At 41.5% G+C, this 26,114-nt stretch overlaps 1 long non-coding RNA gene across 1 annotated transcript; it reads right to left on the reverse strand.

Annotated features, from left to right (window-relative positions):
- Positions 1–6,862: 6,862 nt before the first annotated feature.
- LOC123464603 lies at positions 6,863–25,500 on the reverse strand. Its single transcript, XR_006639631.1, has 4 exons — positions 25,460–25,500; positions 10,967–11,032; positions 8,450–8,688; positions 6,863–6,909 (listed from the first exon to the last, which is right to left on the reverse strand). It is a non-coding gene; the product is annotated as an uncharacterized LOC123464603 (long non-coding RNA).
- Between the last annotated feature and the right edge of the window lie 614 nt (positions 25,501–26,114).

The following is a 26,114-nucleotide window of genomic DNA, read 5'->3' on the forward strand; positions in this document are numbered from 1 at the left end:
ACAGCTTTTAGGCAAAAAAAAAAAAAAAAGAAAAGAAAAAGTCGGGGGAGGGGGTTTGAGTAAATGGTTACTTGGATTTCCATGTCAAGAGCTGAGGTCCTGGCTTAAGCAGGAAGCAGACTATGATTTTCTCCTGTCTGTCCAGATTAGACAAGAATCTTAGATGTGGGATGGGGAGAGAAGGCAGAGCTCTGAGCCTGACACCCTTCAGGGATTAGCTCCAAGGAGGACAGAGGAAAGACGGAACTGGCTGAAAAGTTTGAGGGTCTAAGAGGAAGGAGAACTGAGACCCCATTTGCCTTTGGAATTCAGAGGAGTGCTCCACACCATGCTGGCCTGACAGCTGAGATTCTGGGATGGCACCCCCAGGCAGAGAGACTGGGAGAGCTCCCTCTAGGGTCCAGCAACCAGAGTAATATAGGACAGCATCTTACCTGAGGCTCAGGAGGAGAGAGGCGAGCTGAGATCATTCTTCTTCAGGCACATCTGGGAGCCAGCATCTAAGGGGAGAGAGGGAGGAAACATAAGAAGGTTTTAGCATCTGAAAGTCTTCAGAGAGCAAGCAGCTATGAAAAATTCTAAAGGCAAAAGGCTTTGTGGAGAGTTTTGGTGTTATGAGTTGGGTTCCTCTTAGCATCTTCTGGGAGAAGGCAATGGCACCCCACTCCAGTACTCTTGCATGGAAAATCCCATGGACGGAGGAGCCTGGTGGGCTGCAGTCCATGGGGTCGCGAAGAGTCGGACACAACTGAGCAACTTCACTTTCACTTTCACTTTCATGCATTGGAGAAGGAAATGGCAACCCACTCCAGTGTTCTTGCCTTGGAGAATCCCAGGGGCAGAGGAGCCTGTTGAGCTGCGGTCTATGGGGTCGCACAGAGTCGGACACGACTGAAGCGACTTAGCAGCAGCAGCAGCAGCAACAACCCTTGAGGATTTTCACCCTTTTATAAATGAGAAAACTGAGCCTCAGAGAGAGAAATGATACCCTCATGGGTACGTAGAGCTAGAAATCACACCACGTGTGTGATGGGGTTCTCTTGATGTTGGTTCTGGTGGTCTTTTAGTTACCTCCCAGGGGTGGGGGGAGAAACCCACCCAAATTAAGATGTGCTTGGAGACTGCTTTAGTTCTACTTTATCTCTTCTTAACTGTAATATAACATTAATTTTTTCAGTGCTAGAATGTGACTAAAACCTTTAATTTTTGAATGATTAGTGGTAGTTTTAAAGAATATTTGAACCAAGTGATTATGGTGACAGGAATGGTGACAATAAGATACACAAATCACATGGACTGCTTGGCTAAATTTTGTAATCATTCACTGGGGAATTAGCATTATGGGCCAGAAATAATAATGGTAGTTTTGAAAAGGACACTTGAAACATAAATAAAAGTATTAAATTAATTTTAGCTTTAGAGTAACTTGTCATTTTTGCCCCATCAGTTTTTATCCATTTTAATTTTATGTAGTTTTTAAAAAAAATGTTTATTTACTTTTATTTGTTTATTTGGCTGCACTGGGTCTTCGTTGAGGCATGCGGGATCTTTCACAGGCTCAGTAGCTGTGGCACAATCCCCATGGCACGTGGGATCTTAGTATCCTGACGAGGGATTGAACCCACATGCCCCCTGCATTGGAAGGCGGGTTCTTAACCACTGGACCACCAGGGAAGTCCTTATTTTATTTTTAAAATCATAAAATAATAATGCTTGTCACAGTGGGACAATGTAAAGAATAATCATGCCCAAACTGGCATATCCACAATGTTCACAAAGATATGATCATATGCAAGTGTTTTGTTTTTGCCAAAATATAAACATACTATGTTTATCACTCTATAATTCGCTTTTTTAAATCTGACATTTTTCATGGGCATTCCCACAAGTTAATCTTAGACATAAACCATTTTTTTCAGTTTAGTTTCTTTGTAAACACATATTTTTTATAAATGGAATATTTTCATGTTTTTTTTTTAATTAAGCCTTTTTTTCTTGTTTGTCACCCTACTCCTTTTCTCATTCTTTACCCCAAACACAGGCCTCCAAGTTGTGTTCACAAATTGGCATGTCTCGTTCCACTTTTATTCAGTCTGTGTAACACATGCATGCATACACACACAAACACACATACTGAATCACATCAGATCTGAGATGCACTTTTATCTTTTTCAAATTTTAACATTGCTGAAATTGCTATATGTCTTGCAACTTTAGATTTAATGAAATATGGTATGGATATACATATATATATATGGGAGCCTTTCCCCTCACTCTTTGTGTTACAAAAAAATCTGATCATGTTTTACCTATTTTTCTGAATTTTCCTTTCTCTTTTAATTTGTGGAAATCCCTCTAAGAAAAGTGATAAAACTCTAATCCTTTTTAAGCATGTATTATCATACATTCACTATTCCACTAGTGATGGGCCTTCATTTTTTTCACTAGTTTTTGTTTGTTTTTAATTCTGCAACAAAAATGCTGCAATAAATATTATTATTCATATATTCTATGTACTGGTGCTTTGATTTCCTGGGATAGACTCCAAGGAATGATATTTCTGGTTTGAAGGGAATTATATTTTTATTTTAGTTGTATTACCAGGTTACTTTACTGAATGGTAGTTCATTCCTGTTCTTGTTATCCATTGCTGTATTACAAACCACTTCAACTTTTAATGGCTAACAACACCACCAATTGATTACCCTATGTATGAATCTGCAATTTGAGTTGCATTTAGGGGGCATGATTTAGTTTTTGCTCCTCATGTGTTTGGACCCAGAGCTGGGATGACTTGCATAGCTGGGGATGCACAGTTGGGGGCTGGCCAGACATCTCTGACTCTCCACGTATTCTCAGAGCCTCTTCTCCAAAATGTCATCTCCAAAATAGAGGTGTTGCCAATATGGCAGTCTCAGGGCTCAGGTGAGAATTGCAGGTCTTTTTACAACCTATCGTTTGCAAGTTCTTTTAGTCACTTCTTCTGTATTTCTATTTGTCAAGCAAGTCACTGAAGGCCAGCCCAGATTCAAGCAGAGAAGGAACAGATCAGCTACAAATCTCATAGCCAGTGAACAGAGTGAAAGTTGCTCAGTTGTGTCTGACTCTTTGTGACTCCATGGACTCTATGGTACATGGAACTCTCCAGGCCAGAATACCGAACTGGGTACCCTATCCCTTCTCCAGCAGATCTTCCCAACCCAGGAATCGAACTGGGGTCTCCTGCACTACAGGCAGATTCTTTACCAACTGAGCTATCATGGAAACCCAAGTGAACAGAGTACTTATTCCTATGTCTTTCCCAGCCTGGACTTGTTCTTTAAAAGTTGTGTCAATCTGACAGATAACTGGCTGTTCATCATTCTTTTGTATTTTCACAAGTATGCTGCTGCTACTGCTAAGTCGCTTCAGTCGTGTCCGACTCTGTGCGACCCCATAGACAGCAGCCCACCAGACTCCCCCGTCCCTGGGATTCTCCAGGCAAGAACACTGGAGTGGGTTACCATTTCCTTCTCCAATGCATAAAAGTGAAAAGTGAAAGTGAAGTCGCTCAGTCGTGTAGGACCCTCACCGACCCCATGGACTGCAGCCCTCCAGTCTCCCCTGTCCATGGGATTTTCCAGGCAAGAGTACTGGGGCGGGGTGCCATTGCCTTCTCCGTTCACAAGTATAGATGAAGATGAACATCACCTTATATGGTTATTGGCGACTTGAATTAACTCTTCTATGAAATGCCTATTCATTTATTTGCTTGTTTGGAGTTATTATTTTCTTAATAGGAGCTCCTTGTACATTGGAAATGTCACTTTATCTTGTCATATATGTTGCAAATTATTTTCTCTATTTTTTTTAGATTTGACTTTGTTTTACTGTGTCTTTTACTGTATAATAAATTTGTGTGTGTTTCTGGGTGCCTCAAATATAAAGAGTCCTTTCTCAGGTCCTTTCCATTTCCAGAATTCTTGATTCTAAGAGATTGTTTACTAAGGGATCACCTACGTGTAGTTTGAAACAGTACCACGCTGAGTCTTTCAGAGGGCTATTGATAGAATTTCAATGTATCTTTGGATACTTTTACTTAAAATTCAATTGTGTTGGGACTTCCCTGGTGGTCCCCTGGTTAAGAATCTGCATTACCCACAGGCAGGGGATGTGGGTTCAATCCTGGTCAGGGATTGCACGTGCTCAGGATAACTAAGCCCGAGCCCCAGCAAAGATCCCACATACAGCCAATAATAAATAAACAAAATTTTAAAAATTCACATGTGATAATAGTAAAAAAAAAAAGTCACTGAGGCAGTGCTGTAGGATGGAAAGATCACTGGAGTTTTGGAATCATACAGATTCTGTGTTTAAATCTAAGTTCTGTCCCTTACCAGCCGTGCAACCCAGGACAATTATGGAATCTCCTTCCTTGGGCCTCAGGCCTCCTCACGCATTCAGTCATTTCTCTCTTGTAAAAGAGTTGAGAGCATTACCTGGGGACATTGGAAAGCACCTGGCACATTATGAAGGTGAGCTGGCTTTTCCTCTCTGTTCTGAATGTAGAAGTCTAAAGAGTCATTTGCAAAAACACGAAAGAAATAAAGAACAGGTCATACAGAAGGAACGACTTACAGGAAAAAGCAGTTGGAATGTTCTGAAATGACCTGAAAGGGGGTAAAGTAGAGCTCTCAGGGTGGCTGGCAGGACAGAGGTAGGAGGATTGAGTAATAGGCCCAGGAAAGCATGAAGGAAGAGGCGCTGAAGAGGTAATTGTGCAGAGGAAGCTAAATGCACACATATATTCTATACTATGGCGATTCATTTGGGAACGTGCAATTGAAGGAGGGCCCATACAAGATATTAAGGCTGGAGTGAAGGAGGCGAGAAGGGGAGGATACATTCTTGAGTTCAAAGTCAGACTGACCCCTACAAGGTGGGGGAAGGACTAGGAGGGAGGCTGAGAGCCAAATTCCCAGATGTGTTAGTGAGAAGGCCGGGCGGCTTAAGGTGAGCTCTTGTGCAATTGCTGTAATGATTTGTGTGCTTTGAATGGTGTTGTCTAAGCCTAGGTAAACGTGTTAGTAACTGATGTGCATGCTAAGTCTCTTCAGTTGTGTCCGACTCCTTGCCACCCTATGGACTGTAGCCCTCCAGGCTCATCTGTCCATGGAATTCTCCAGGCAAGAACACTGGAGTGGGTTGCCATTTCCTCCTCCAGGGGATCTTTCAAATCCAGGGATTGAACCCACGTGTCCTGTGTCTGCTGTGTTGGCAGGCAGGTTCTTTACCACTAAGCGCTATCTGGGAAGCCCAATCCAAGTTTTAGGTTGTTGTTCAGTCGCTAAGTTGTGTCTGACTCTTTGTGACCCCGTGGACTACAGCATGCCAGGCTCCTCTCCTCTCTACTATCTCCCAGAGTTTGCTCAAATTCATGTCCATTGAGTCAGTGATGCCATCCAACCATCTCATTCTCTGCTGCCCTCTTCTCCTTTTGCCCTCAATCTTTCCCAGCATCAAGGTCTTTTCCAGTAAGTCAGCTCTTCACATCAGGTTGGTCCAAAGTACTGGAGCTTCAGCTTTAGCATCAGTCCTTCCAATAAATGTTCAGTGCTGATTTTCTTTAAGATTAGGATCAGAGCATAATTTCTAGTTTATATTTTAAAAATGACAGATAAACCCTGATCACTATGGCTCTGGATTGTTCCTGGTCACTACAAGATGGTTAGATGGTTTGGCTGTTGATGTCATAGTCTGGGAGATCACAAGTGAGTTCAAACCTCGTGGGGGCTTTGCTCCATATGGCCATTGTAAAGCCTGAAGTAGAGCAAACCTCCAAAGCTTGCCACATGCATGTACCCCAGAGATGCACAACACAGGAGCCACCAGGAGAGAAGACAGTTTACCATCAGCTATTGGGGAAGAATTTCTAGAACTAGGGATGTGACCTACCAAGGGAGCTGGCTTCAGTCCCTGGAGAAACTCAGGGGTCTCTATGGGGATCTCCAGCGGGGAGTCTTGCTGGGAAGATGTGTGGTGAAATCACATGCATTTCATAAAAGGACTTCAGAGGAAAGATCACTAACCCACCTCCTGCACAGTGGGAGGCCGCCAGGATACTCCAGCTCCATTCTGGGTTTCAGACTTCATGGAAAAAAATCAGGACTTTTGCACATCTTTAGGGATACCTTCCAGAGAAGGCAATGGCACCCCCCTCCAGTACTCTTGCCTGGAAAATCCCATGGACTGAGGAGCCTGGTAGGCTGTAGTCCATGGGGTCGCTAAGAGTCGGACTCGACTGAGCGACTTCACTTTCACTTTTCACTTTCATGCATTGGAGAAGGAAATGGCAACCCACTCCAGTGTTCTTGCTTGGAGAATCCCAGGGATGGCGGAGCCTGGTGAGCTGCCATCTATGGGGTTGCACAGAGTCAGACACGACTAAAGTGATTTAGCAGCAGCAGCAGCAGGGATACCTTCAGGCTTCCCTGGCGGCGCTAGTGGTAAAGACCTGCCTGCCAGTGCAGGAGACATAAGAGATTTGGGTTTGATTCCTTGGTTGGGAAGATCCCTTGGAGGAGGGCATGGCAACCCATTCCAGTATTCTGGCCTGGAGAGTCCCATGGACAGAGGATTCTGGCAGGCTATGGTCCATAGGGTCACAAAAGAATCAGATATAACTGAAGTGACTTAGCAGGCATGCAGGGATACCTTTAACATGAAGTGCAAACATTGTGCCAAATGTTTGATTATGAGATTCTGGGGCAGGTGGATAACAGGAAGGAAATGAGCGCGATTTCAGTGGAAGAAGAGAAATGTATGCAGAGAGGAGAAGGCAAGGGTTGGGGTGGGCAAGCTGATGAAACTTCTAATTCCTGACCTTCTTCCAGGCCCGAAGAAGCAGGAACCTCCACCTCAGGGCTGCACCTGGAGAGGAAAAGACCCATTGTGACCACAATTCTGGGACTCTCCTGATTCAGATCTAAGACCTATCTTTTGTTGTTATTGTTGTTGTTGGTAGTGGTGATTTGTTTGTGTTGGCCTCGTAGCTTGTGAAGGCAATGGCACCCCACTCCAGTACTCTTGCCTGGAAAATCCCAGGGATGGAGGAGCCTGGTAGGCTGCAGTCCATGTGGTCGCTGAGAGTTGGATATGACTGAGTGACTTCCCTTTCATTTTTCACTTTCATGCATTGGAGAAGGAAATGGCAACCCACTCCAGTGTTCTTGCCTGGAGAATCCCAGGGATGGAGGAGCCTGGTGGGCTGCCGTCTATGGGGTCGCACAGAGTTGGACACGACTGAAGCAACTTAGCAGCAGCAGCAGCAGCAGCAATAGCTTGTGAGATTTTAGTTCCCTGACCAGGGATCGAACTTGTACTCCCTGCATTGGAAGCGAAGAGTCTTAACCACTGGACTGACAGAGAAGTCCCCATCTAAAACTTGTTTTGTTATCCTTATGATATCACCAAGGCTCTGATCCTTTCTAGCAATCATTTTTCTCTCTGTTGTTCACATTGGATTATTTCTCTTGACCTGTGTTCAACTTCTCTGATTTTTACCTTTGCCTTACAATTCTGCTCCATGAGTTTTCTATTATATCTTTTAGCCCTTTTTCAGTTTTTTTTTTTAATATCTTATTTTTTTTTTTTTTTTTTTTTTGCTCTTTAAAAAAAAGAACTCTCTTAAAAGAGGTTTCTTGATGTTTGCTAGAGCATTTTAGTGGCTGATTCCAAGTCTCTGATATCAGGAGCTCTGTCTAATTAACCATCTTCATAGATGGATGGTTAAATGTATTGCTTGGTATATATTATATGCTCAAGTATTTGTTGAATGAATAAGTAAGTAAATACATACTTTAATCAATGTAAGCTGCAGAACATATATGAAATATTCAGTGTGAGGACTTAGTTTAAAGTCAGCTCTCTTGGAAATGCACTGTGTTGTGCATATTTTACAATAAAGTAGATATTTTCTTTATCTTCAGATTTATGTAGCACAACATCCCCTGGTGGCTCAGATGGTAAAGAATCTGCCTGTGATGCAGGAGACACGGGTTCGATCCCTGGGTCAGGAAGTCCCCTGGAGAAGGGAATGGCTACCCATTCCAGTATTCTTGCCTGGAGAATTTCAGGGACAGAGGAGCCTGGCGGGCTACAGTCCATGGGGTCACAAAAAGTCAGACACAAGTGAGTGACTAACACTTTTCCTTCAGACACCTTCAGATACTAGACTGAATTTTCTATGGGTCTTTGAAAGTCACTCAGTTGTCTTTGAAAGTTGCTCAGTCGATGAGTCTTCAAATAGGAAAAATAGCTAAATAGTGAGTAAGACCCAAACTCAATTTGGACTACTTGAAATGGTAAGAGAAAAGGGATTCCAGGCAATGAAATTAAAACAGGAAGATAAGCAGGACAGTCATGGGTGGGGAGAAGAGAGTTTAGGATGTTGTTGTACAAATGCCCTGACCTCTTCACCAACGCAATGACTCCCTGGCCACTGGCGACCTCTCATGGTCCACATTCCACATTCCTCATGGAGACCTCCTGTTTTAACCACAAGGGTCCATTTCTTGCCTCTGGGCCTCCTTTCCATTAGTGTTTTTAAACACCATTTTGTCTCATTGGCCACAGTCGTCCTTTCCTTAGGCTGTTCACAATGATATCCAAAGCCAACACTTGCTTGAATTTCCACACTTCAAAAAATGACTGTTCAGAAACAGAAACAGACGTTGAGAACAAACTTACAGCTATCGGAAAGGAAATGCAGTGATGGGGAGGGGTAAATCAGGTTTTTAACTCAGCACATGAAACCACTTCTCCATTGTAGTTTCTACTTTTAAATGAGGATCTCAAGTCTTTACATGTGAAACTATTTCACAGACTAGTGCGGGGGGGGGGGGGGGGGGGAAGAAGAGAAATAAGACTAGAATAATCTCCTGGGTATTACGGCATTCTAGTTTCACAGCTAAAAAGCTAAAGTTAATTGCTCCTCTCTGAGTAGTTATATAGTGATCATGAAATAGACTTCAGAATTTGATTACTTAATTCAGACCATCATATCACTTGATTTGGCATTGCTAGGTTCCTGCCGCTGACTTATACATTTCACTTGTGACTTATTGACCATGTAGGCAATCTTATTGAAATTAAACAGAGTACTAAATATAATGCATAGTACAGAATATAAAGTGTTATGGAATTAATAATAAGCTTGCAGGAACCAGTCCAGTTTTCAGAACTGTCAGAACTATAAAAGACTTTGAATGGAATATTAGTCCATTTAAAATAAAGGAGAATTTTATGTTTTATATTTAATGAGAAATTTCCACAGAAATAACAGCTACTGAACATTCACAACAGAAATATAGAGATATTAAAAATTAGACGAAATACAAAATATATAAAAATATATGTGCATGTGGGTATATATGAAAGCTTATGCATATATGTAAATATGTTGTATGTGACAAAGCTCTTGAGTTTTGGAGTTTAGCAACAAATATTAATTAGCACCTTGTACTTGACAGGTATTATGCCAGATATTAGAGGAGTTACAGAAATGGATAAAACAGTCTTTTCTCCAGGATCCCATAATCTAGAGAGGAGATGGATGCGTGAACAAATAGCTGGACCACATTGTGATAAGAACCCAACTAGTAGTATGAGGAATGGTTATTCTAGCAGAGAGGAGAGAGCAATTCATTGTTCCTGGGGCATGGAAAGCTTCCAGTGGAAAATGACACTGTGGTTTAGCCATAAAGGATTGGTGGGATTTTTCCAAGGTAAGAAAGAAATGAAGGGTATTCCAAGCATGAACAAGAGCATGGAAAATTAACAGCATGGGTTGTAAGGGCAGGAGGAAATGGCAGGAAATGTGTTTGGAATGGTATATGGTACCAGAATCATGGAACACAGAAGGTAGACTGTTAAGGAGCCATGCTGACAATGAAAACTTTGGACTTCATGGTCGGTCACTAGAGGAGTCTTAGAAATTTAAAAAGAGAACAGCTTTACTGCAGCTGGGATAGAATATACCAGAGGAAGAGGAGGTTGAAAAAGGAAGAGTAGATAGGAATAGAATCAGTAAGATGCTGAAGTAGAGGCAATCACTGAGCAGGAAAGAAAGAGGATAAATTTGGAAATCATTTGTGAGGTTAAAAAGGAAGCACTGGTGACGGATTAGATGTTGAGGTAGGGAGAAGAATAGGTGCTTAATAAGTATTTCTGGTGTGATAGTGTGGTGATGTTTTAAATGATGCATTCCCTCACCCCACATACAAAATTCCTGTTGCCTCTTACTCAGGTGGCAAAGGCATGTTACCATCTGTGTCCTCAAGTTACTGTTAGTACTGAAGAAACAGAAAGTTTAATGGCAGTGTCTCTGGATGTAACTCCAGGGAAGTGTTCTATCGTGCTCATTTTTCCATATCTAATATGTTGAACAGAATCTAACACATCCTGGTGTCCAATAAATATGTGTTGAATTAAAAAGAAAGCCAGTATTTTGAATGTCAAAATGGAATTTGGGAGCTCATGGTATAGACAACAGCTTTTAGGCAAAAAAAAAAAAAAAAAAAAAAAAAAGAAAAAGTCAGGGGAGGGGGTTTGAGTAAATGGTTACTTGGATTTCCATGTCAAGAGCTGAGGTCCTGGCTTAAGCAGGAAGCAGACTATGATTTTCTCCTGTCTGTCCAGATTAGACAAGAATCTTAGATGTGGGATGGGGAGAGAAGGCAGAGCTCTGAGCCTGACACCCTTCAGGGATTAGCTCCAAGGAGGACAGAGGAAAGACGGAACTGGCTGAAAAGTTTGAGGGTCTAAGAGGAAGGAGAACTGAGACCCCATTTGCCTTTGGAATTCAGAGGAGTGCTCCACACCATGCTGGCCTGACAGCTGAGATTCTGGGATGGCACCCCCAGGCAGAGAGACTGGGAGAGCTCCCCCTAGGGTCCAGCAACCAGAGTAATATAGGACAGCATCTTACCTGAGGCTCAGGAGGAGAGAGGTGAGCTGAGATCATTCTTCTTCAGGCATATCTGGGAGCCAGCATCTAAGGGGAGAGAGGGAGGAAACATAAGAAGGTTTTAGCATCTGAAAGTCTTCAGAGAGCAAGCAGCTATGAAAAATTCTAAAGGCAAAAGGCTTTGTGGAGAGTTTTGGTGTTATGAGTTGGGTTCCTCTTAGCATCTTCTGGGAGAAGGCAATGGCACCCCACTCCAGTACTCTTGCATGGAAAATCCCTTGGATGGAAGAGCCTGGTAGGCTGCAGTCCATGGGGTAGCGAAGAGTCGGACATGACTGAGTGACTTCACTTTCACTCTTCACTTTCATGCATGGAGAAGGAAATGGCAACCCATTCCAGTGTTCTTGCCTGAAGAATCCCAGGGACTGGGGAGCCTGGTGAGCTGCCGTCTATGGGGTCGCACAGAGTCGGACACGACTGAAGTGACTTAGCTTAGCTTAGCATCTTCTGAGAAAGTTGAATTAAGTGTTGGATTCTTCTAAAATTATTTTTTATTTGTCATGTCGTGCTTTCTGGGACACCACCTCACCTGAGACAAAGCCTAGGGAGTTCTTGCCTTAGTAGATTCATGAGAACAAGATCTATGCATAGGAACACACTGAAGAGAGAAATTATTAGAAGTTCTTTCCTGTACCCCCAGGTGATAGTCTAGAATTGTATATAAGTGGAAGGAGTCTCATTTCCTAGTTCTCTGAAAAATGGTAGACTTTTGAAAGCTTATTACCATATTTCATCAATTCTTAGATCCTTTTTCACGTAGCTCACATCTTGGAAATCCGGATAGATTATGCAAATGTAATTATTAGCATTGTTGTTAGTGGTACAAATACTGGTGCCTAATTTTCAGTGGCATCTTAGTTTAATGCAATACTATGAGCATCAGATACTGTCCTGAGCACTTGTATTAGTAATCACTACCATCATACAGACAAGGAAACTGAGGCATGGGTAAGGTTCATACCTTGCTAAAAGCCGTGTGTATCATGCAGAAGGGATTCAAAACAGCTTCCTTCAGAGCGCATGCTTATCTGTACACTATGTCTCTACAGCTACAGAGGGTGCCCCAACAGCTAGGTTTCTCTGCTGTTACCTTACACATTATCACATGGAGTCATTAACACAATCATAAATTGGTGCTGTTTCATTCCTATTTAATATCTGAGGAAAGTGTTTAAAAAAGGTTAAGTAACATAAGGTCATATTGTTCGTAAGCAGCAAAAAAGGACTTGGACCTTGACCTGATCCGGTCTCTCTTTTACCAGCTACAAGGAAACAAAGACTTTGAAAGGTAATCTGCACAATAAAGGGACAGGAAAGCAACCTCCTAAGTTCAGACAATTTTTATTTATAGAGATATTTTATAAATGCTCTGTGAAAATATATGTTAAATCTGCTATGACTGAACCCTCCAAAGAATGTATTCTCTATACCAGGGAGAAACAAAATAACGTTTATAAATTTGTATTTATTACAAAAAAGTGCCAGGCACTGGGATACTGGATGTTTTATTTTAAAGGCAACTACATCTGAATTTTAATCCGGTCCTATATCTGGATGATAGTTGGCCATAAATGCATCCTGGTTTGGCTTTCTGGAGTCTCACACTGCAAACACGAAATTCGGTTGAACTAAAGGGGCTTATTAAATTCAAACATGATTAACTTCATTGATTCCCCATTAGGTGCTGTGGTGAAGACAATGTGTCACTTTGCCTTCATCCTGATTGTAGCGGTTTTACTATTACCTGACTTGCTGATCCTGGTACCAGGCTGCTACTTGCTCTGTCCTAGTCACTTATATTTCTGATTCACAGATCTTCTAAGGGACTGATATTTTTAAGGTCACAAAGCCTTGTGTTTGTGTGGTAATTTTGTTTTCTAACCATTTTCAGGGATTATTTTATTTCTACAAGTACTCTGTGAGGTAGGTAAGGCTAGTATTTGCATCCTAGTTTTACACATAAGGAAACAGGCAAATAGAGGTCAAGCGCCTTGGAAAGGTCACTGGCATAGTACTAAACTTAGGAACGGAAGACTGGCTTTCATACTCAGGTCAGCCTGCACTTCTGAAAGGAGCTACATATAAGGCCCGTTTTTAATAAACTTGGCATTAAATACAAGGTAAATCCACTTGCTTAATATTTAACCAATAACCACTCCTTGAGTTTTCATGATTGATCAGGAGGGATAAAATTTTCCAGTAGGCTAACCATTAGAAGGGTGTCTCGGGTAGCTCAGCCAGTAAAGAATCCACCTGCAACGCAAGAGACCCCAGTTCGATTCCTGGGTTGGGAAAATCCCCTGAAGAAGGGACAGGCTACCCACTCCAGTATTCTTGGGCTTCCCTGGTGGTTCAAATGGTAAAGAATCCTCCTGTGATGGCAGGAGACTTGGGTTCCATCCCTGGGTTGGGAAGATCCCCTGTAAAAAGGATCAGCTACCCACTTCAGTATTTGTGCCTGGAAAATTCCATGGACAGAGGAGCCTGGCGGGCTACAGTCCATGGGGTCTCAAAGAGTAGGACTTGACAGATTCTCACTCCACTAACCGTTAGAAAAATTATATAATAGAACCTTATAAATGGATTCACTGCTCATCTTACCAAGGGGAGTTTTTGTTCAGAGAACCACATCAGGTATTAAGATTTGTGAGCTTCAGCCACAAATTTACCTGGCTTGCTCACCAACTCTGACCAGTTCAAAAGCACAGATTAAATGTAAAAGAGGAAGTGAACTTATAAGAGAAATTAATGCAAATACACTAAGATCTAAACTAGCATTTAAATAGCCTGGACTTCTTCTCTATGCTTTCTTATATACACCATGGCAGAGCCATTTATGAGCACATTTTTGACAGCCCCTCGGAATGTGTCTAACTACTGGTCTTATTCTCTGGGCTAGTGGTTCTTGTGAGTATGGGAGTGAGTGCAAGTTAGAAGGAGAAGAGGGCCAGAAAGAGGGACTAACCTATTGGGAGTGTTTTGGAAATTTGCGGGGCCTTTTGTTGTTGCTGTTCTGGCAGTGTTTTGAAAAACAACTTTTAAATTATAAATCACATTCATTTCATACCTCTGTAGTGTATTAGGCTATTTTATCAATTAAAAAGATTTATTGGAGTACAGTTGATTTACAATGTTGTATTATGTCAATTTAAAAAAATTTACATATATAGGCAAGCATGTCATCTACAGTCGATGCATTGGAAGAGACTCTGATGCTAATAAAGATTGAGAGCAAAAGGAGAAAAGGGTGGCAGAGGATGAGATGGTTGAATGGCATCACTGACTCAATGGACATGAGCTTGGTTGAATGGCATCACTGACTCAATGGACATGAACTTGGGCAAGCTCCAGGAGGTAGTGAGGGACAGGGAGGCCCGGCATGCTGCAATCCATGGGGTCACACAGTCAGACACAACTTAATGACTGAACGATAACCATTATCGATGAATTTCATTAGAGAGTATAGTAAATGAAACATCCGAAATATCTGTGATGTAAATGGGAAACTGGTTCTAGGGCATGCTCTAGATTAGGCGTCTCCAAGTGTGGTGAGTGAGTCAGCAGTATCAGTATCGCCTGGGAACTTGTTGAAAATAGAAATTCTTATTACTCCAGACTTACTGAACAAGACATTCTGGGGATGTGGCCCAGCAGTCTGTGTTTTATCAAGGTTTCCAGGAGATACTGATGCCCAAATTTGAGCACAGCTGTTTGGACTAATGGTACCTGCAGTCACATTATTGTTAAAGGAACACAGAGGTTACTACCTTTTCTAACTGCAGTCCTCTGGCTTTTACACCTATGCAAAGCCAATGCTTTCTTGGTCAATCATTCTAGCGAAGAGGGCAGGGCTGGACCTGAGGGCTGTCAGCATGGTGCTTTCTGTCACCTCACACCTCTCTAGCGCTTATGCTTCAAAAATTTCTGCCTCAGCACAGGTCTTCTGTGAGCTAAACTGTTTTTATCTGTTGAGATTTTGCATGTCTGGAGATAACCATAAGGAGTAGGGACGGCATTATTGCTTATGAAAATTATTTACAAATTCACCCAATATTGAGTGTGGGGGACCTTGAGAAATATAAGGAATTATATTGCATCGGGCACAAAGTTCCTTTGGGTTTTTCCATGCTATCTTATGAAATTTTTGGCCAACCCAACAGTATTTTGGACCCAAATTGGCAAAGAAATGTGCTTGGTTAAAATAAACATTAATAAAGAGTAAAGAGATTTGGGGTGAGAGGCACTGGAGAGAGAGAGATAGGGAAGAGAAATAGAGAAAAAGGGAGGGAGGAAGGAAGGGGGAGAGAAATATTCAGAGATAAATTCAACCAGCGAGATGCACAAAGGTCTTCTATTTGGGAGCAGACACACACTCACACACACACGCGCGCGCGCTCCCACGCTCACTGTGGGATAGTCACACTGCTGGTTAACAGTCCCTTAGGATACCTGTTGAGAGCTGTACTTGGTCTTCCATGGATGACAAATAGGCAACAGACAAGTTAACTACTTGAGTTTGATGTTTAAATGAAGCTCTCAGACTTCTATACTGTAACAACATAGTCCGTATTCTCTGAAAATGCTTTTATGAATTGTGGACCTTACTTTTATGTTGTTTTTAACAGTGATAAAAAACTATGAGGTTTCGTTTTTAAAACAGTATACAATGAGACAATGTGACCAAAATTAAAGGTCAGAATATTTTCGTAAGTTTTGAGTGAATATATATCGATGTTAATTAAAATTTGAAAAAGTATGACGACTGAGAGGTTTTTTCTTCTTTAAAGGATACCATTTGTACAAAAACTAAAAAAAAGTATTATTACACAAGCAGTCATATTATCTTTTAAAATAATGGAAGAAAATCAGAATCGTCTTATATAGGCCTATGAAGACTGACAAGAATATTTCTATCTAAAACAGTGAAAAGCACTGTGCCATTAAGCAGGGCATACCCTAAATTAAAGTTCTTTAAAAAGCCATGAACAGAGACATGAAGACAGTCTCTTTACTTTTCAAAATTTTATCACTTTATGCCTATATTTTCTGGAAAAAATACTATTTCTTTTGATTACATAGAGGATCACTACCAAATGATCTACATCACTTTATAATAACTTAGATATTTCGTCTGTTCCATATCTAATAATTTTCTGAATGAAAAGTATCAATCGTAAAAATTAACCTTTGCAGTCTGCACCTTTCCATTGTTACACCATACTGAAAACTCTTAAAGGCTCAGATAATACGATGAGACATGACTGCCACCATGTGGGCAATAAGATGATACAGATTTCAAAATCAAATAAACCTTCAATTTAATAAGAGAATGACCATATTCTTTATCCTGAAAATGCAATGGAAACAATGATAAGAATGGTCAGTCCTCTGTGAGCTCCATGTTCTATATCCATTAATGTGATGTTCATTTTTGGTACAAGGAGGTCGGACACTGACAATATTAACTAGCAAAATGCCATTTATAGAAATTATCTAGTCTCATGTGTTCCACAGGCCCACAGCATGTTATTACTTGGGAGCCTGCTGGAGATGCAAAGTCTCGCCCCACCTTAGAAACTTGGAATCCAAATCTGCATTTTGACAAGACGCTGAGGATTGTCCTACATGCTCAAGGTCAAGATGTTTTCATCTGCAGCTGGACCCTCGCCCTTACCTGTACTTCCCACCCAATGAAAGGGCAGTTAACTTTCACCAAAAAGTTCACATAGTTAAGAAAAGTATTGCTTGTTTTACTTGAATTATCTGATTAACTTGACTTTTCCTTTGCAGATGTAGAAATCTACTTCATTATTTGCTGAGGTTAAACTACTGGATTAATTCCACAATTTAGAGAAAAAATTAAAACAAATTTTTCAGAAAAAAAGGGCTTATTTAGAGAGTATTTTATTTTGCCCAATCAGAGCCCTTCAGCATAAAGAGACATTCATATACATATATATGAACATTTTCCATAAACATTAATTTATAATACATTTTTTAAAATACCAGCTTAACGGTATTTATTTACAAAAATATTTCATTACCTACTTTTAAACCTTTTGCTGTGATGACAGTTTGTAAAGTACAGGAATGCAAAATAACTACAAAGTTTAACACATTTTTCCGTGTTTGCAATAGTGCTTTTTTTTAAAAAATGAAACAGTACACAGAGATGGGTTTTTTAATCATATTGAAAATGCATATTCCAGCAATCACCTTTGAGATAGTTACTGGACTGAGCAAGATTTACAAAAAAAAATAAGTGCAGCAACTGAAAACTATCTGCATGTACATTTCAAGGTGGACACAAGCTCGAGCTCTGTATCAAGCATGCTTGCTCCTGAAGTGGACAGTGTTAGCAAAACTTAATCTTGCTCTTTTTAACATTGTTTCTGGTGTTGCATTTACAATGAACCAATAGTATAACTAGAAAGCAAGATGTTTTTCCCGTTCTATCATGTTACGCAAAGGTCACACCCAAGGATCACAGTACTATTTATTTACAAAAAAAAAAAATTAAAAATTTAAAAGATGATTTACCCTTTTTGCATTACTGTCTATTGGTATGTTGAATCTGTTTCCAATTCCTTACATTGTCTTCAGTGGAAGCAAAATTTAAACAACACAAAACACATGCATAAAAACCCCCCCAAACTCCCAAATAAACAGGATTCCATTGTCATTAGCCTATATCCATTTTAAATGCCCAAGCCAAACAACCTACAATAAATTAATACTGATTTATTTACATCACATACACTATAAAATTTTAATTTAACCTATAAGCCTCATTGTGAAATACTGGCAAAACTGACATTCATGATTTTTCTGATGTAAAGAGTGCAATAAAAAGAGCAATTACACACAGTCCTGGACTACTGCACTCCATTTGTAAATGAGCTGTGTCTAGTAATTTAAGACTGTATTAGAAACTGAAGAAAGCAATGTTATAACCTTGACAACTGGGAAGTTATTAAAACCATTTAATTCAGCTGAGAAAGGTAAGTGAACGTTTTCCCTTTAATTTTGTTGTTGTTACCACCCGTTTCTGTCCACAGAACCTTTAAAACTTCTGTGGTATAGTAAGATCATTAATATTCACAGGAAAAATAATCCCCATAGCACTTTACAAGAAATTGATCAGTGATGAAAAGTATAATTAACAAAAACTGTAAACAGTATCTTCACATTCATTTTCAAATGAAAAAACATAATATATGGGCATAAATTTCAATTCAAGAAAACAAACACCCTGAAAGGGAAAAGACCAAAAAGAGGACACTTAAAGATAGAGAAGTGCTCTTTTTCAAAGTAAATACAGATATTCCTAGACTTTTTAATCTGTATTTACTTTGAAAAAGAGCACTTCTCTATCTTTAAGTGTCCTCTTTTTGTCCTTTTCCCTTTCAGGGTGTTTGCTTTCTTGAATTGAAAATTCTGCTTTATTGAATATGCCAAAGCCTTTGAATGTGTGGATCACAATAAACTGTGGAAAATTCTTCAAGAGATGGGAATACCAGACCACCTGATCTGCCTCTTGAGAAATCTGTATGCAGGTCAGGAAGCAACAGTTAGAACTGGACATGGAACAACAGACTGGTTCCAAATAGGAAAAGGAGTACATCAAGGCTGTATATTGTCACCCTGTTTATTTAACTTATATGCAGAGTACATCATGAGAAACGCTGGACTGGAAGAAACACAAGCTGGAATCAAGACTGCCGGGAGAAATATCAATAACCTCAGATATGCAGATGACACCACCCTTATGGCAGAAAGTGAAGAGGAACTCAAAAGCCTCTTGATGAAAGTGAAAGTGGAGAGTGAAAAAGTGGGCTTAAAGCTCAACATTCAGAAAACGAAGATCATGCCATCTGGTCCCATCACTTCATGGGAAATAGATGGGGAGACAGTGGAAACAGTGTCACACTTTATTTTTCTGGGCTCCAAAATCACTGCAGATGGTGGCTGCAGCCATGAAATTAAAAGACGCTTACTCCTTGGAAGGAAAGTTATGACCAACCTAGATAGCATATTCAAAAGCAGAGACATTACTTTGCCAACAAAGGTTCGTCTAGTCAAGGCTATGGTTTTTCCCGTGGTCATGTATGGATGTGAGAGTTGGACTGTGAAGAAGGCTGAGTGCCGAAGAACTGATGCTTTTGAACTGTGGTGTTGGAGAAGACGCTTGAGAGTCCCTTGGACTGCAAGGAGATCCAACCAGTCCATTCCGAAGGAGATCAGCCAAGGGATTTCTTTGGAAGGAATGATGCTAAAGCTGAAACTGCAGTACTTTGGCCACCTCATGCGAAGAGTTGACTCATGGAAAAGACTCTGATGCTGGGAGGGATTGGGGGCAGTAGGAGAAGGGGATGACAGAGGATGAGATGGCTGGATGGCATCACTGACTCGACGGACGTGAGTCTGAGTGAAGTCTGGGAGTTGGTGATGGACAGGGAGGCCTGGCCTGCTGTGATTCATGAGTTCGAAAAGAGTTGGACATGACTGAGCAACTGATCTGATCAAACTGATAAGGAACAAATTCTATAAACTACAAAATAAAAAACCTTCATTGACAAAAATACATAAACTCTGTTTTCATTTTGGAAATTTATTTTTAAAAAAGGTAGAAGAAAATATCTGGAAAACTATTTTAAATATATATATTTTAAACAATAGTTACGGTAGGCATCCAACAGCAAGCTGCAGGTATTGAGAAAGACCTTATAATTATTGTTGTGAGAATTTTCCCCAAAATAAAATTAATATTTGAAAATGCTCAATAGAGGGTTTCTTTTAACCATAGGAATGGTATCTTTCCTGTCATGTGTGAAGACTTTTGAATGATGTATTATTCTTTAAAATTAACTGTATCTCGATATGAGATACCAGTATTTCTTATTATAAGCGTAAAACAACTTTTTGTATGGATAATATACATACTTTTTAAGTACTTTGACTTAAACTTAACAAGTTGACCATTTTTAAAATTAAAGAATACATTTATAAAAACTATAAAATTCCATTTTAAAACTAAAAGTATATTCTCTAGCAGTATGTATAAATATAACACGTTCAGGGTGATGCTGGAGGAATAATAAAAACACTAATGAAGTAGCTACTGCTATTTTACAGAGGAGAAAAATGAGGTTTAGAATGGTGACCCTATGGACTGTAGCCCACCAGGCTCACTGTCTCTTTTCTCCTCCGAGTCCTTCTGGCCCCTCAGCTCTCCTCCCCATTCCTGCCTGCAGTCTTCCTGTGGTGGTGGTTGAGTTGCTCAGTTGTGTCCAACTCTTGTGACCCCGTGGACTGTAGCCCGCTGGGCTCCTCTCTCCATGGGGATTCTCCAGGCAAGAGTACTTCAGAGGGTCACCATGTCTTCCTCCTTGGGATCCTCCTGACCCTGGGATCGAAGCTGGATCTCCTACACTGAAGGTAGAGTCTTCACCGACTGAGCTACGAGGGAAGCCAAGATTTCCACGCCACCCACCACCCCATAACCACCCACACAGGAGAACTCTGTGGATCTCTTGAAAGGGCCTGAAGACAGCCCTTAACTGCAGTGTCATCAGCAATATGTTTTCTAGTAGTTTCTGCCCCAGAGTAGTCCTAGACCTTTGGTGGGCCAAGATCAGATCAGATCAGATCAGTCGTTCAGTCGTGTCTGACTCTTTGAGAACTCATAAATCACAGCACGCCAGGCCTCCCTGTCCATCACCAACTCCTGGAGTTCACCCAGACTCACGTCCGTCGAGTCAGTGATGCCATCCAGCCATCTCATCCTCTGCTGTCCCCTTCTCCTACTGCCCCCAATCCCTCCCAGCATCAGAGTCTTTTCCATGAGTCAACTCTTCGCATGAGGTGGCCAAAGTACTGCAGTTTCAGCTTTAGCATCATTCCTTCCAAAGAAATCCCTTGGCTGATCTCCTTCAGAATGGACTGGTTGGATCTCCTTGCAGTCCAAGGGACTCTCAAGAGTCTTCTCCAACACCACAGTTCAAAAGCATCAGTTCTTCGGCACTCAGCCTTCTTCACAGTCCAACTCTCACATCCATACATGACCACAGGAAAAACCATAGCCTTGACTAGACGAACCTTTGTTGGCAAAGTAATGTCTCTGCTTTTCAATATGTTATCTAGGTTGGTCATAACTTTCCTTCCAAGGAGTAAGCGTCTTTTAATTTCATGGCTGCAGCCACCATCTGCAGTGATTTTGGAGCCCAGAAAAATAAAGTGTGACACTGTTTCCACTGTCTCCCCATCTATTTCCCATGAAGTGATGGGACCAGATGGCATGATCTTCGTTTTCTGAATGTTGAGCTTTAAGCCCACTTTTTCACTCTCCACTTTCACTTTCATCAAGAGGCTTTTGAGTTCCTCTTCACTTTCTGCCATAAGGGTGGTGTCATCTGCATATCTGAGGTTATTGATATTTCTCCCGGCAGTCTTGATTCCAGCTTGTGTTTCTTCCAGTCCAGCGTTTCTCATGATGTACTCTGCATATAAGTTAAATAAACAGGGTGACAATATACAGCCTTGACGTACTCCTTTTCCTATTTGGAACCAGTCTGTTGTTCCATGTCCAGTTCTAACTGTTGCTTCCTGACCTGCATACAGATTTCTCAAGAGGCAGATCAGGTGGTCTGGTATTCCCATCTCTTGAAGAATTTTCCACAGTTTATTGTGATCCACACATTCAAAGGCTTTGGCATAGTCAATAAAGCAGAAATAGATGTTTTTCTGGAACTCTCTTGCTTTTTCCATGATCCAGCGGATGTTGGCAATTTGATCTCTGGTTCCTCTTCCTTTTCTAAAACCAGCTGGAACATCAGGAAGTTCACGGTTCGCATATTGCTGAAGCCAGGCTTGGAGAATTAAGTAACTGCTAATTAGAAAAACTTGGAGGACTGAGGCCAGAACCTGAATTTGCAGGTTCCCCATGGAGACCGGGATGCAGCGCTGCCACCGAGCGCCACCTGGCGGTCTCTTCCGGCTGCTTGTTCTACTCTGGTGCGTTTGTGCATGATAAGTCGCTTCAGTCGCGTCTTGACTCCTTGGGACCCCATGGACTTTAGCCCACCAGGCTCCTCTGTCCATGGGGATTCTCTAGGCAAGAATACAGGAGTGGACTGCAATGCTCTCCTCCAGAGGATCTACACTGGTAGCCTGTGTGATCCATTTACTTCCCCCATCATAATTTACTTTTATGCAGTGTCCAAGCAGCATTGAGCATCTCACGTTCACATCTCAGGGCTATCCGCTGATGAAGAGTGAGATCATCCATCACTCGTTGGGACTGACAAGATCTTCTAGTTCTTAGGAAATGGGTCTACCAATGACATTGAGAGGTCAACATCTGTGACAGAGGGCTCCATCTCTCTGTTATCATGGGGCTCTTGGAGTGTGCCCTGACCTCGGAGGGTCACACTGACACCTCAGCACGGGCAGTGCTCCATTTCAGTCTTGTCACTGAGTGACGCTGGGCTCCCTATTTATAGATTTGGAAATGGATGCCAGCAGAATTGTAAGGAAGTGTCAAGAGCAATCAGGTGGAGTTTCATGTTCTTGGAAGTATACTCGTTGTTGACACTCATTAAAATCACCTCCCAGTTGATTCCACTCCCATCTGGGGTCTACTCTGTGTCCAGCTGCCAGGAGCATGCACGTGTGGGGGTGGCCAGGGCTGTCCATAGAGCCGCGTCTTCCCCCACCTGGCTGTTCTAATCAGAACTCTAACGCTGTCCTTCTGCCTTTCTCCTCTCTCCCAGTCACTTGCCTCTTCACCAGCCTCCTCCACTGGGCTACGTGGTCCCCATGTTGCCTCTTGCCAGAGATTAAACCCAGGCCTCTGTCTGCCGGGCCTATTCATGAGGGTCTTCCCCTGACACATTGGTCACCTGAACCCACCAAGTTGGTGCCCCACCCAAGCCTGAGTCCTGTCCTCCTCCCAGCCCCCATGTGTCTCTTGTTCCCAAATTGTTACACACCAGGCTCTTGGCCTCCTTCATCAATATAAATCAATCTGAGGCCAGACAATAGAAATAAAACAAATTTCTTAATCAAAAGAAATTGAGGCACGGCTTTATTGGGGCTCCTGGTTCAGCAAAGGGGAGACAGAACAAGTGACAGTTTCCTTGCTTGCTCACTCCCCGAGGTGGTGGGGTGAGCTGGTTCCTTCTATGGGGTGAGGGGAGGGGTGTTCCCAGGGGTCAGTCAGAGGGGTGGCTTAGGGGACTGGCTGAACCTTCAAGTGTTGTGTGCTGGGGGCATGTGAGGCATCCTGCTTTTGCTCTGGGCTCTTCAAAAGTGGCAGTTGGGTTTTTCATCTCTTTGTATCTTTCTCCCAGAATAGCTTCAACTACTCCAACTAAAAAACAGTCTATTTTTAAAAACCTTTTTATTTTGTATTGCATATAGCTGATTTACAAACCGTGTTAGGATAGTTTCAGGTGAACAGCTAAGGTACTCACCTGTACACATACATGTATCCATTTTCCCTACACTCCCATCCTGACAGGGCAGTCACATAACATTGAGCAGAGTTGTGGGTTCGTTCTTTGGGCTGGGAAGATTCCCTAGATAAGGAAAGAGCAACCCACTCCAGTATTCTTGGTCAGAAAATCCCATGGACAGAGGAGCTGGCAGGCTACAGTCCGTGAGGACAGAAAGAGTTAGACACACACAGAAAGAGTGCACACACACAGACACACCATGTGCCATACTCAGGTCCTTGACAGCTATCCATTTTAAATGGAGCAGGGTGTACATGACCTTTCCATACTCCCTAACGATCTCTTTCCTCCATCCTACCCCCAGCAACTATAAGTTTGTTTTCTAAGTAAGTCTGTGAGTCTCTATCTGAGAATGCAAAGCGTCCTTAATTGCTGATATGAAGAAAGTTTTATGGGTTTGGGTAGAAGATCCAACCAACCACAACATTTTCTGAAGCAAAAGCCTAATCGAGATCAAAGCCCTAACTCTCTTCATTTCTATGAAGGCTGAAAGAGGTGAAAAAGCTGCAGAGGAAAAATTTGAAGATAGCAGGGGGTGCTTCATGAAGTTTAAGGAAAGAAGGCATCTCCATAACATAAAGTGCAGAGTGTAGTAACTAGACCTGATATAGAAGCTGCTGCAAGTTTTCCAAAAGATTTAGCTAAGAGAATCTGTGAAGGTGGCTCCACTGAATCAGAGATTTCCAGTGTAGACAAAATATCCATCTACTGGAAGAAGATGCCTGCCGGGACTGTCATATCTAGAGAGGAGTGGTCGATGCCTGGCTTTAAAGATTCCAAGAACAGGCTGATTCTCTTGATAAGGACTAATGCAGCAGATTATTGGAAGTCGATGGTCATTTACCACTTGAAAAATTCTAAAGCCCTTTAGAATTCGGCTGAATCTGTTCTGCCTGTGCTTTGTAAATGAAACAATGAAATTGGATGACAGCATACCTGTTTATGACATTGGCACCAAGTGTTTAAGGTCCAATGTTGAGACCAACTGCTCAGAAAGAAAGATTCCTTTCAAAATATTACTGCTTATTGACGAAGCATCTAAGAATCTGATGGAGAAGTACAATGAGATTCATGTTATTTTCATGGCTGCCAACACAACATCCATGCCAAAGTACATGGATCATGGAGTAATTATGATGTTCAATCCATAGTATTTAGGAAGTACATTATAGACTATAGCTGCATAGATAGCTATTCCTCTGTTGGATCTGGGCAAAGTCAACTGAAAAATTTCTGCACTGAATTCATTTTTGGAAAAACTTATAGTCTTTTAAAAAAACATTTACTAATTTATTTTTTTGGTTGCATTGGTTTTATATATTTTTATTTTCATGTCTTTATTTTTTTATTTATTTTATTTTATTTTATTTAACTTTACAATATTGTATTGGTTTTGCCATATATCAAAATGAATCTGCCACAGGTATACATGTGTTCCCCATCCTGAACCCTCCTCCCTCCTCCCTCCCCATACCATCCCTCTGGGTCGTCCCAGTGCACCAGCCCCAAGCATCCAGTATCGTGCATCGAACATGGACTGGCGACTCATTTCATATATGATATTATACATATTTCAATGCCATTCTCCGAAATCATCCCACCCTCTCCCTCTCCCACAGAGTCCAAAAGACTGTTCTATACATCAGTGTCTCTTTTGCTATCTCATATACAGGGTTATTGTTACCATCTTTCTAAATTCCATATATATGCATTAGTATACTGCTGCGGTCCAGCCCCGGCTGATCCAGGGTATTCGAACCGGGGACGGCGTCGGGGAGGATAAGGATACAATAGCTTCAATTAGATATTAATTAAAGATATAAAGAGTAATAGAATGAGGATAGCTCAGTAGGAAAATTCAGTGGAGAAAAGAGGCTGAGTAGCTTGGTTTACGCGGGAGACCAATAAAACTTCAAGACAAGAAGTTTGCACCACTTACGTAGGCCGCAGGCGTCCTTCCGTTCTCTCGAAGGAGAGGAGACACTGAGGCCTCCCCGGTCGGATCTTAGAAGCCCAGGCATAATTAGCAAGCATGGCGGGTTCTGCGCTCCAGATGGAGACTCAGCCAGAATTTGAGAGAGAGAGCGACATGGGGAGACCAAGTTTCAGTGAACAAGGTCCGCACTTTATTTTCCAAAGTAGTTTTTATACCTTAAGTTGTGCATAGAAGATAATGGGGGAAGGGGTGGAGTCATTCAAGGACAGCAGTTCCTGGTTCTAATCTAAGCCAGGCTTTCAAACTTATCATATGCAAAAGTTCAGGTGAATTACATCATCTTCTGGCCCGGAGGCCTGTTAACATTTTAAGAAACTTATTTTTCTCTAAAGGTGATTATTCCAAAGTCAGGCACCAGCCTCCAAAAAAGCATTGGACAAAGCTGCATTCCTATAGGGCAAAGGTGAGGTGGGCTCAATCAAGAAAAGAATTAACTCAAGGGTCCAAGGTTACAAACATTGAAGCTACTACTTACATTTCTATACACCCATTATATCAATCAACACACTGCCAAGGACACAGTAGGTAAGGAGTATGGAGACTTAGCAGCAAACATTGGCCCAATAAGTGAAAAACCCTTCACCAATACAATTTCTAA

This window comes from Bubalus bubalis, chromosome 10 (assembly GCF_019923935.1).
Source record: "Bubalus bubalis isolate 160015118507 breed Murrah chromosome 10, NDDB_SH_1, whole genome shotgun sequence".
NCBI lineage: Eukaryota > Metazoa > Chordata > Mammalia > Artiodactyla > Bovidae > Bubalus > Bubalus bubalis.